General features: G+C 29.8%; 1 long non-coding RNA gene across 3 annotated transcripts; it reads left to right on the plus strand.

The window, feature by feature from the left end:
- Positions 1-1825: 1825 nt before the first annotated feature.
- Positions 1826-4065, plus strand: LOC145116239 (uncharacterized). Of its 3 annotated transcripts, XR_013711942.1 has the most exons (6): positions 1828-2145; positions 2248-2374; positions 2619-2802; positions 2936-3033; positions 3167-3328; positions 3772-4065. It is a non-coding gene; the product is annotated as an uncharacterized LOC145116239 (long non-coding RNA). The 3 variants fall into 3 exon arrangements; XR_013711940.1 differs by having other exon boundaries at positions 1826-2145; positions 2248-2802; XR_013711941.1 differs by lacking the exon at positions 3167-3328 and having other exon boundaries at positions 2248-2802.
- Positions 4066-10928: the final 6863 nt, after the last annotated feature.

Below are 10928 nucleotides of genomic sequence, written 5' to 3' on the forward strand. Positions count from 1 at the left end.
AATGTAGACTTGAATAATGCATTGTATTTACATAATATGTGGCCTTTTTCATGTAGGGTTTAGATGGGGTTGGTGTACAAATGAATTTAAATTGAATGCAAAAAAATAATATTTTATGCACGTAAATTTCCTCGGTTAATAACAGGCATGCATTGAGAGCACATATGCTATGATCCAAGGTCTTGATATCCCGAGCGTTGCCCTTCTTTGTGAAGCTGATGTGATTGGTAAGAACTAATTGATCCATTACCGAAAGTGTGTGTATTGTTGATTTGTAGGTATACGAATACTAATACTCAACTGATTTTTAGAAAATTATATTAAAACATTGTCCATATTTTTATACTGCTTATGTTTGTTTTATAGGGTCTTCGTATTGGCCATAAACTAGCCTTACCCATTGCTTTATTTAATATTCGAGAGGTAATACTTTACTTTTTTTTAACAGGGTGTTGCTGCCGCACTTACTATTTACTTAGCAACACAAAGGGGTCATTATATTATAGCATACTACATTATATTTGTGTATTTGTAAATGGGCGAAACGTAGACAATAGCAACATACTTTACTGTATCTACCAATTAGAACAATGTACTATACTTCCACACAAAAGCGACACCTTCCGACCTCCGCAACGCGGGGGTCACCTTTCTAGTTTTAATTAATTTCGTAGTACTAGTACATCCCTAGTCCTTTGAGTTCGACACTCGGTCTTATCGCTCTTATACTACTCACTGATTAAGTATATTGTCTGATGATAACTAGTCTAAGTCATGATAATTCGCAAAATATAAATAAAAGACTTCGTATTTAAAGATCAATCAAAGTTTAACTAGTTTTACGCACATCAATAATTATTTATGAAATTGTACAAAAATCATTCCAAAACCATATTATTTTGTTTGTCATAAAGGTTGGATGTTACAACTATTTGTTATGTGTCCATTATAACTTCCTACTTTCAGCTCTATTTTTAAAATAGAATTGACACTATCGCATTTTATTACCTTTTTATGATTTTTTTTTTTTTATCAAAAAGTCTGATTTTGTGTTAATTGTATCATCCTATTTTTATATACCAGTTTTTTTTTTCTTCCGTATGTTTCACATTCAAATTGATTAAAGCAATGTACTATCCTTCATGTGCTAATTATTAAATTATACTTTTCTGTCTCATTTTGACTATTGTTTGGTTATATTATTAGAACAATGTTCGTTAAAAAATGTACATAATTTGCTTTGACTTTGAATGACATTGCTGGAATTTTAATTGTTTTTCAAACAATGTGTCTTCTACAACATTCTAATGGTTAATATTTATAGGTATTTTCTGTATTTACTCTTTTTTATAGGAGAAAAATAGATGTATTTATATTGATATTTCTTACATTTAAACCAATGATAAACTATCAGACCAATGATAAACTATAAGACGGTTAAATTGATATGCATAACCATGAAATGGTACGAGAGCTTTTTACTTTTATATAATTCAAAGATATTTAGGACAAGTTGTTAAGTTACTTTATATGGGTTTATCCTTCTACTTTAAATACATAAAATACATCTTGGTTTTTAAAAATATTGACATTTTAAATTATTTGTGCATTATACCATCCTCTTTTAATTATTTTTCCTAATTAATCTGACAAAACAATTTATTTTGAAAGAACGTTCCAAGATAATAAAATATCAATACTTACCGGAAAAAGTATGAAAATTTATTTACAAAATCCCCTAATCAAATAAATAAAATCAATTTTGCCACGTGACATTCTTTTAGCCCCCAATTTGATTTTTCCCGCTCAAAATACCAAAATGAATTTCTCCAAATGCCCTTCAGCTTTAATAGTTATGCATTCACGTGAATTGATATACCAAATTATGGACAATCAGTTTCGAATTCCATAACAAGAAATCAGGAATCATAATCATATCCAAACTTAATAAAAAATTCTTGAAGGTAGATTTTCTCTTAAACCCTAATCTCTTCCCTCTCCATCAATGGTTCGTTGCAAGAAACGACGTTCGAAATGAAGCATTAAGTGAAATCAATGGAAATCGGAGAAGGTATCACAAGAAACGGATGATCTTACTACTGAGGTCTGGAACATAAATCGAAAAGTGGAAGGAATATACTCAAGGTTTGCTCTTTTTTTTCATCTTCCAAATCCTCAATTTCATGTTTTTTCTTCTTCTAACCTCTCTTCTTGTCTGTGTCTTCTGCAATCGGCTTTTTATTGCAGAAATAAAAAAGTAGAAGGAATTAACTTGAATTGGTAAGTTTCAATAATTATCACCGATGATATCGTAAAGATGGATCCTTCTTCCCACAGTTTCTTGGATGTGAATTCTCTTAAAAGAGATAATCGGGTAAACCACTCCAGTTACTCTACTTTTCTCTCTCTCTCTCTCTCTCTCTCTTCTCTCTCTCTCTCTCTCTCTCTCTCTCTCTCTCTCTCTCTCTCTCTCAAATGTATGTGTTTGAATCGGCTATTTAACCCTTCAGTCGAACCCTATTTTACCCATCTGTTTCCAACATTGTATATTTTATACATCAGTTTTTGTTAATTTTTAATAGTGTGTCTTTTAATTATTATTTGTCACAATGATGCAGAATTTCCAAGCTTTTAGTTAGAAGTATAAAGCCAAAGTTGAATCAGATGATTGAGAGTGTTATGGGACCTTAAAAGCAACTCTTTCCCACCAAGTGTTTGATAAAATGCTTAAATGAAAAGGCTTGATTCTATATGTTCGTTCTTTGCTTCATGTTCAGCCCTTATTGATTAATTTGAATAGAGGTATGCTCTCTTGCTATTTTATCTTGCTATCTTGTGCTTATTGAGTTAGTTTGAATCCTTATGTAATTTGTGTGTGGCTTTCTAGGAACCAACTATGGTTACTTAAACATAATTCTTTTTATCATAACTTCAGGGACATATGGTGACCTCCCTCCTTCACATCAGAACAAATTTAAAGCTCATGGACCAGTTACTAAGAACACAAGAAATAGTCAAGAACTACGCTTTTTGGTACCACTCCATTCCATTTAATGCAAAATGACATGAAGTTACAGATCCACTATATATATATATATATTATATAGTAAGAAACATATAATTCAGTCATGCATGCTTTTAAGATTTTTCTAATGTCATTTCTTAGGTAAACCTTGTGCTTACTTTCCTTTGCATGTGTATATGGACCCAACTAATGCAAAACATAGTGATCTAATCTTTTTGGGGGGATGTCAATTGTCAAGCCTTCTGTTTACTTTCTTTAAGTTTGTGTCAGAATGGAAGTGAAACTACATTGACTCTATAACGAGTAAGATTTTTTTTTATTTTATTTCCTCTCCATCATAAGATTACTATGAAGTTTACATGAAACATCATACTATTAAGTTTATAATCATAAGTTTATAGCTATAGTTGTCTGGAAAAAGTGAGAATATCTAAACCAATACTTGAGAGTTTGTGTGATATTGATTGTGATCTCATTTCATGAATGCGCTTTGCTTGTGTTCATTTATTTACTCTCTGCTGGTAATATTTCTTTTTTAATCTTATTGACTTATAAATTGTTGTACATATATAATTTCTTTAAACAAACCTACATTACATTCACATCTCTTGGGTCAATTTTTTCTTGATCGAGAATTATAAACCCTTTACTCCAATTTAGATTGCAAAAGGCATCTTCCATCTTATATTTGTATTTAATAAGTTTTCATGATAATATTTAATATGGAGTTTACAATCATTTTGCAGACTCATCTTAGAAGCAAAATTGTAGTTGGGATTTGAGGAGGAGAGCTCCTATAATTGAACCAAATACAACAGATTCTACTGAGTTGTGGCTTAGTGGCCTAAAGATCAAGATTAGGTAAGAGGTAGATGACATGTCACCCTCTATTTGTTAATTGTTATTCCATTCATGAAAAATTGATAGCCCAAAAAAACTTCATTTCTCTTGTACATGGGTTGTTCTTTTTTAAGCCATATGTAGTCACTGAAACTTTTGCAATTGAGTTTTGAGCAAAGGAAAGGGTTTGTTGGTTGGCATTATAGATTCCTGATTTTGATGGGCAACAACTCTCCATGGAACACTTGGATCGTTTCGTTTAACCATTGAAAGTTTTTTGTGAATATAAATTTGATTTTGTATTTTTGTATATTTTGTTGGTTTGTTGGTAAACAAAACATGTTACAGTAAAAAAGTTAGATTTTTTGCTACATTTTTTACGTTCTTGAGTAAAGTTGGTAGATCAATTTATGTTTTTTATTACTTTTTATTTTGATGTCATTTGTTCGTTATACTGGTTATATATGTCTTTCTGATATCTCTCAACACATACAAACTCTCTTACGATATGTAATTCTCTGAAACAATTGAACATCTTAAGTTTTGTTTCTACTTCAATAGTATTAAGATGTTTAGTAGATTATATGGTTGACTTTGTAGTATTATACTACCATGAGTTTTAATAAGTATTTTGATTTCAATTTACCAATTTAACGAAGAAAGTAATTAAAGATTACATCACAAGTCTTGGTAAGGTGGAAGATACAAGCAAGTTGGGTGACTAAAGATATTTATCCCTCTGGTCTTACATATATTGTATTTAAGCCTATTTCATATATTCACAAAAAACTTTATTTTTTGCCCATCAAATTTTTTTTAAAAAATACAATATTACAATTCACAAAGTTTCAATGGTTAAACAATTCACAAAGTTTCAATGGTTAAACGATCCAAGTTTAGGATTTTCTTATCAAATCGTTGAAAATATTACAAATCACAAAGTTTTTTTAAAAAAATACAATATTACAGTTCATAAGTTTTCTAAATTAATGATATATTATTTTAATACATAGTAAAATTTTTAATTCTATTTAAAATTAACGTTTGTGGGTTCTACAGGTTTTAACCTAGTCTCTTTTATAATAGAACATTTGTTTAAAAAAAAACTTTCTAATATTACTTTAGACTTAGTTACATCTTTAGATCCTGGCTGTACTTGCTTCTAGTTTTACTTTAACTTAAGAAATTTTGTTTTTAGCTTTATGATTAAGAAAACATTTGTTTCAACATTTAGTAAAAACAACTATATATTTCAAATAATTTTGTAAAATCAATGAACAAATATGATTAAATACGGTCCAAATTCATCTTTATAAATAATTAGTTGTGAGAACCATGTATTACATGAGTTAATTAAAAAAAACGTTAAGTATAAAGGTCAAGATATTTGAGAACTTTGAATTTATAAGAAAAATAATGAATTATTATAATGAAAATGTTTTTTATCTTTTAAATTTAAACAAATAAATTAAATAAAGAAAAGAAACTAATGAGCTTTAATTTTGAAAATTTTGAAATTAAAAGGTAAGTTTATTAATGAAATTAATATCCATTTATTACTACATTTATTGCAAATATTACATTAAAATATTATGTGAAATTTAATAAAATAGAAAAACTCATAAAATGACATGTCGAAAATAATTAATTCAAAATAACCACAAAATGACATTTGGCAAATTAAAAGAGAGTGTGACAAGTGGCAACAAAACATTCATTTATTAGAGAGGATATGATTTTATTATTATATATTTTTTGTTTGGTTTCTCAACCTTACGACACACTAGTTCAATAAACTAAGTGTATATATATATATATATATATATATATATATATATATATATATATATATATATATATATATATATATAGTGTTCCTTTTCATCATATTTTAGTTAAAATAAATATATACTAAAGTCCTAATATTTTCAACGATTTGATAAGAAAATCCTAAACTTTATTTTTTTGGACAGTAAAGTCCTAACTACAAGCAAGTTTGACACAATTACCTTTTTTTGCCGGATAGTCGGTAATTAGGACTTTACTTTAAAAGAATAAATTTATTACTTTCTTATAAAATCGTTGAAAATATTGGGACTTTAGTGTATGGTCTTGGCTTCCCTAGAAAAAAATAATTTTATCAGCTTCGTGAGACTCAATCTGTAGCCCAAGAACTTTTAGTTGTGATATTCGTCGCAACACTACTATTTTTCTTACCATCATCATCTTACCCTGCTACAATCAGGAAACATATGCAAGAGAGAGAGAGAGAGAGAGAGAGAGAGAGAAGACTTGTAAATCTTTTTTCTTAATTCGCCGCCAAATCTTGAACTGAAAAGAGATGACAGATTATACAAACACAAACAGCACACGCCTTGTTAAAAGGGTGTGAATGTGGAGAAGGGTTAAGAAGGGTAGTTTCATCTTTTTCGGTATCTTAGTTCTTCATTTTTAGGAATGTAAAAAGCCAACACAATCCTGATTCTTTTTTTCTTTCTTGATTATCTCCATTTTTTTTCAATGTCAGTTTTTTTAGATTAAAAGAAACTATTTAACAATAAGCAAACATTAAAGATTTCAATAGGATCAAGCTGATCAGAACAGGTTCCAATAACTCTAATGCTTAAAGACTATCATACCATTAAATTCTTAACCAAAAAAAGGAAAATATACACTAAAGTCCCAATATTTTCATCGATTTAACAAAACGTCCTAAACTTTATTTTTTGACAGTAAAATCCTAATTAACGGTTTGACAAGAAAGTCCTAAACTTTATTTTTTTGATAGTAAAGTCCTAATTACCGGCTAACTGGCAAAAAAAGATAAGTGTGTCAAAAACTACCGGTAGTTAGGACTTTTGTGACATCCCCAAATTCACGGTCATTTTAAAAATTTTATTTATGCTTATTTGAAAATCAGAGTATTTATTTTAAAGAATAATATTGCGGAATTTGTTCCTAGAAAAAATATGATAAATACGTTATCAAAACATTTCCGAAGAAATGTATTTTATTCATTTTTAAAACATTGGGATGTCATTGTCAATACAGAAACATAAGCATAAACAGACCTTACATTCATTAACAATAGTAATTTACATCTCCTTTAATCTCTCAGTGTAATGTAGCTTCATATTGATACCTGTGATACAAATAAACTGAGTGGGTCAGGTTGGGAAACCTGGTGAGTACATAGGGTTTTTAACCCACAATAATAAAGTTATTATATTTTATCATCAAACAATTAACCCAATTACCCATCCTCATTATCTTTTTTATTTCTTAAGGATCTACCCTAAGAATCATCTATCATTCATTCCTAAGGATTTTCCTAAGGAATAGGCACGAAGTCCATCGCTGCCAGGGTTTATACAACAGACACTAAGTCCATAGTTGCCAGGGTACTAAGTCCATAGCTACCAATGTTGATCTATACGGTACTAAATCCATAGCTACCAACGTACATATATAAGGCACTAAGTCCATAGTTGTCAGGGTTTTTAGAGTACACCGGGTGAACATATCGTTCACAACCTACAGATTGCGAGCCTGCTAGTGTTCCACCGGACCGTCTAGAATGGTCCGTGGTTGTCATCTATACCTTGCTAGATGACGGGGCCAATGCATGGGTCAACGCTTCTCATTACTTGTCACCTCTCACCCTCATCTCGTGATCTATATATATTATCTTTCATCTCTCATCATTTAACTACCCATGTTCTACCCAACATATTTGTAGATATAAAATACATATACACAGTTTAGATCTGAAAAAAGAAGTTTAAATCTTTCATCCAGCACAGATCTCAAGATATAAAATACATATATAGTTTAGATTTGAAAAAAAAAAGTTTAAATCTTTCATCCAACACAGATCTCAAGATATAAAATAAATATACAGTTTAGATCTTAAAAAAAAAAGAAATTTAAATCTTTCATCCAACATAGATCTCAAGATATACATATAATATGCACACATATCACGTATATTAAATAAAATACTTCATATCTATGTGTAAGATGAAAGTAACTATACATTCACTTGATATGGTGGTGATTCTAACTGGAACAACGCTTCGCTTCGACGAAACCAGGTGGTTTGCTTGAAAACCGGGTTCTGCGGGGGCAAAGTTTTTGAACCGAAAAACTCTTTTTATCGGAGCCTCCGGGCACTCCGGGGCTTTCTTCAAGTGCTAGGGAAGTTTTCAAGGCTTTTGGGGGTGTTTTGGGAGGTTTGGAGAGTGGGTAGAGAGAGAAAGAGATGGCTAATGGTGTGAAAAATGAAGGAACTCTCGGGTGGTATTTATAGGCTGAAAAAAGTGATGAACTCGACGAGTTCTAGCCCAACTCGTCGAGTTTTTGGCCCCTAAACTCGTCGAGTTTCTAGTCAACTCGTCGAGTTGGTGCCACGTTTCTTCATCAAGTGGGGAGAAAGCAATGGCTCAGATTGCGTCACGTCACCCACTTCGCTGCAACACCCTTCCGACTTCTAAATCCTGTAACATTCGTATACGAGCTCCGTTTTCGACGTTCTTTATATCCACGCGTAGGTATTGACAAGATCTACAACTCTCCTTTTGACTCCATTGGCTCATTCTCGCTCGATTTTAAATTTAACAGTATGAGAAGATTACACTTTTAACAACCGTGTGAAACTCATAACTTCTACATACAAACTCCGTTTTCGATTGTCTTTTTATCGTTGAACTCCTATTAATGAGATATTCAATTCTTATTTAGGTTGTGTCGGCTAAAAATCGATCGATCTAAAATTCGAACTCCGGGCTGCACACTATTATGTCAAATCTTAGAAAATTCATAACTTCCTGATATAAAGTCAGATTTGGACGTTCTTTTTATGCACACTCTCGGTTTAACGTATACTACGAATTTTGTTTAGATCTCTAAGGCTAAAAAACACTTTATCGTAAACTCACTTTTTACGTCACACTACGCCGTGCCGGTTTTATCGTGAAACTTCGACAGGTCATAACTTCTTCGTTATAACTCGGATTACGGCGTTCTTTATATATACGGAACCCTTGAGACATATGCTATAAATTGGTTAAAGTTATTTACTCTAAATAATCTTCTATGAAAAAGTTATTATTAATGTTCATTGTCTCTAAATTGACTAGCCCGAATCTGCGGGTGTTACAACTTTACTGTCGAAAAAATAAAATTTATGACTTTCTTACCAAATTGTTGAAATATTAAGATTTTAGTGTATATATCTCTTTAATTAATTAACCAATATTTATGCATATTTTTCATTAATTTTATTTTTTTGTTAAAATTAGTTGACAGTCTCGTCCTTTTGGGACACGTTTTTTTGTTGGTTAAAAACTGGTTTCTTTTTTTATCAGATTTAATTGACATTAACTATCAAATTATGTTATAAATTAGGGTAAATAGTACAAAAGACACTAAGTTTACAAAAATTCTAATTTGACACTTTTTTTTGTCTCAAATTTGACAATGTGTTTTCCAATTTTTACAATTCTGACCACTTGACCGGTCAACCCGGTTATCTGCTGATGTGGCATGATGACATGTCAATTTTGCTGACATGACATCCTGATGTGTTAAAATTGAATTTTTTTTCCCATAAAAGACACTAAGGTTTCATTTTTTTTTTTCGATTTTGACGTTAAGTTTAATTTTTTTCTTTCAATTTTGACATTATGTTTTTCTATTCCAAATTGAAAATCATTTTTTCTAATTTTGTTCAATGTTGACAATTTTTCATTTGAAATTGTATAAATATTTTTCTTAATACATTTCAAACTATATAAATATTTTTTTTTTCATTTAGATACCATATTTTTATATAAATACAAGGGTTTATTTATTTATTTATTTATTTACATTCAACCCATAAGTTATGTATAAATTTGTATTAGTTATATAAAAAACATATTTTATATTAAATATGCAACTTTAAAATGATTTGAAGGTTTAGAGGTGTGTATCCGATCAATACCCAGATGTCAGGTTTGCAACCCGTAAAATTTTTACATATTATTCGAAGTTTATGGTTAGTTTGGTTTTTGTGATATACGTAATGCATATTTATGCATAACATTATGCTTTAAATGTAAAAAAAAAACAAAAACAAAAAAAACATTTTTTGTATAAAGATATGGTTTTTAAGCGAAAAAAATGTATTTATACGGTTTATAATGTAATAAAAAAATATATTTATACGGTTTCAAATGAAAATGACAACATTAGACAAAATCGGAAAAAATGATGTTCGATTTGGAACAAAAAACAGAGTGTTAAAATTGAAATAAAAGAATTAAACTTAGTATCAAAATCGAAAAAAATAAAAACTTAGTGTCTTTTGTGGAAAAAAAAAATCAATTTTAACATGTTAGCATGTCATGTCATCATGTCACATCAGCAGGTATTCGGGTTGACCGGTTAAGTGGTCAGAATTATAAAAAATTGAAAAACATAATATTAAATTTGAGGAAAAAAAACACAATATCAAATTAGAATTTTAATGTAAACTTAATATTTTTTTGTATAATTTATTTAAAAAATATTGCTGAAAATAATGAATTTAAATATGATTTTCTATTATATTTTGCACAAAATATCTAGGCCTGTGGGTTGTCCTTGAAGGTACTATGCGTTATTGGACCACAAATTTGTCATTTAGCGTCGGCATGATGTGGCGCTGCTTGTTATACTACGAGCCAAATTTAAGTGGGTGAAATTTTTTGAGCAACCATTTGTGGTGACAGAGAAAAGCTAACTTCTCGTTTCTGCTGATCATGAGATGATTCTATTATTATTGAGCAACCGTTAATTTTATTAATAAAATGACAATTGTATTTTTTTTGTTGCATTTAATTTGATTATAATTACATTTAATTTCATGGTAATTAACCGAAGGGTATTTTAGTGAAAATGATTTATTTTTAAAAGTAGAGGATTATTTTAAAACAAATCAAAAATAAAACATAAACTAATAATATGGACCGTAGAAATAATAAACAATGGAGTGTCAAGGGATATTCCTGCCTCGAATCTGCAAACTGAATGTTACCGGCTA

This window comes from Lactuca virosa, chromosome 5 (assembly GCF_052849685.1).
Source record: "Lactuca virosa cultivar CGN04683 chromosome 5, Lactuca_virosa_CGN04683_v6, whole genome shotgun sequence".
NCBI classification, from domain to species: domain Eukaryota; kingdom Viridiplantae; phylum Streptophyta; class Magnoliopsida; order Asterales; family Asteraceae; genus Lactuca; species Lactuca virosa.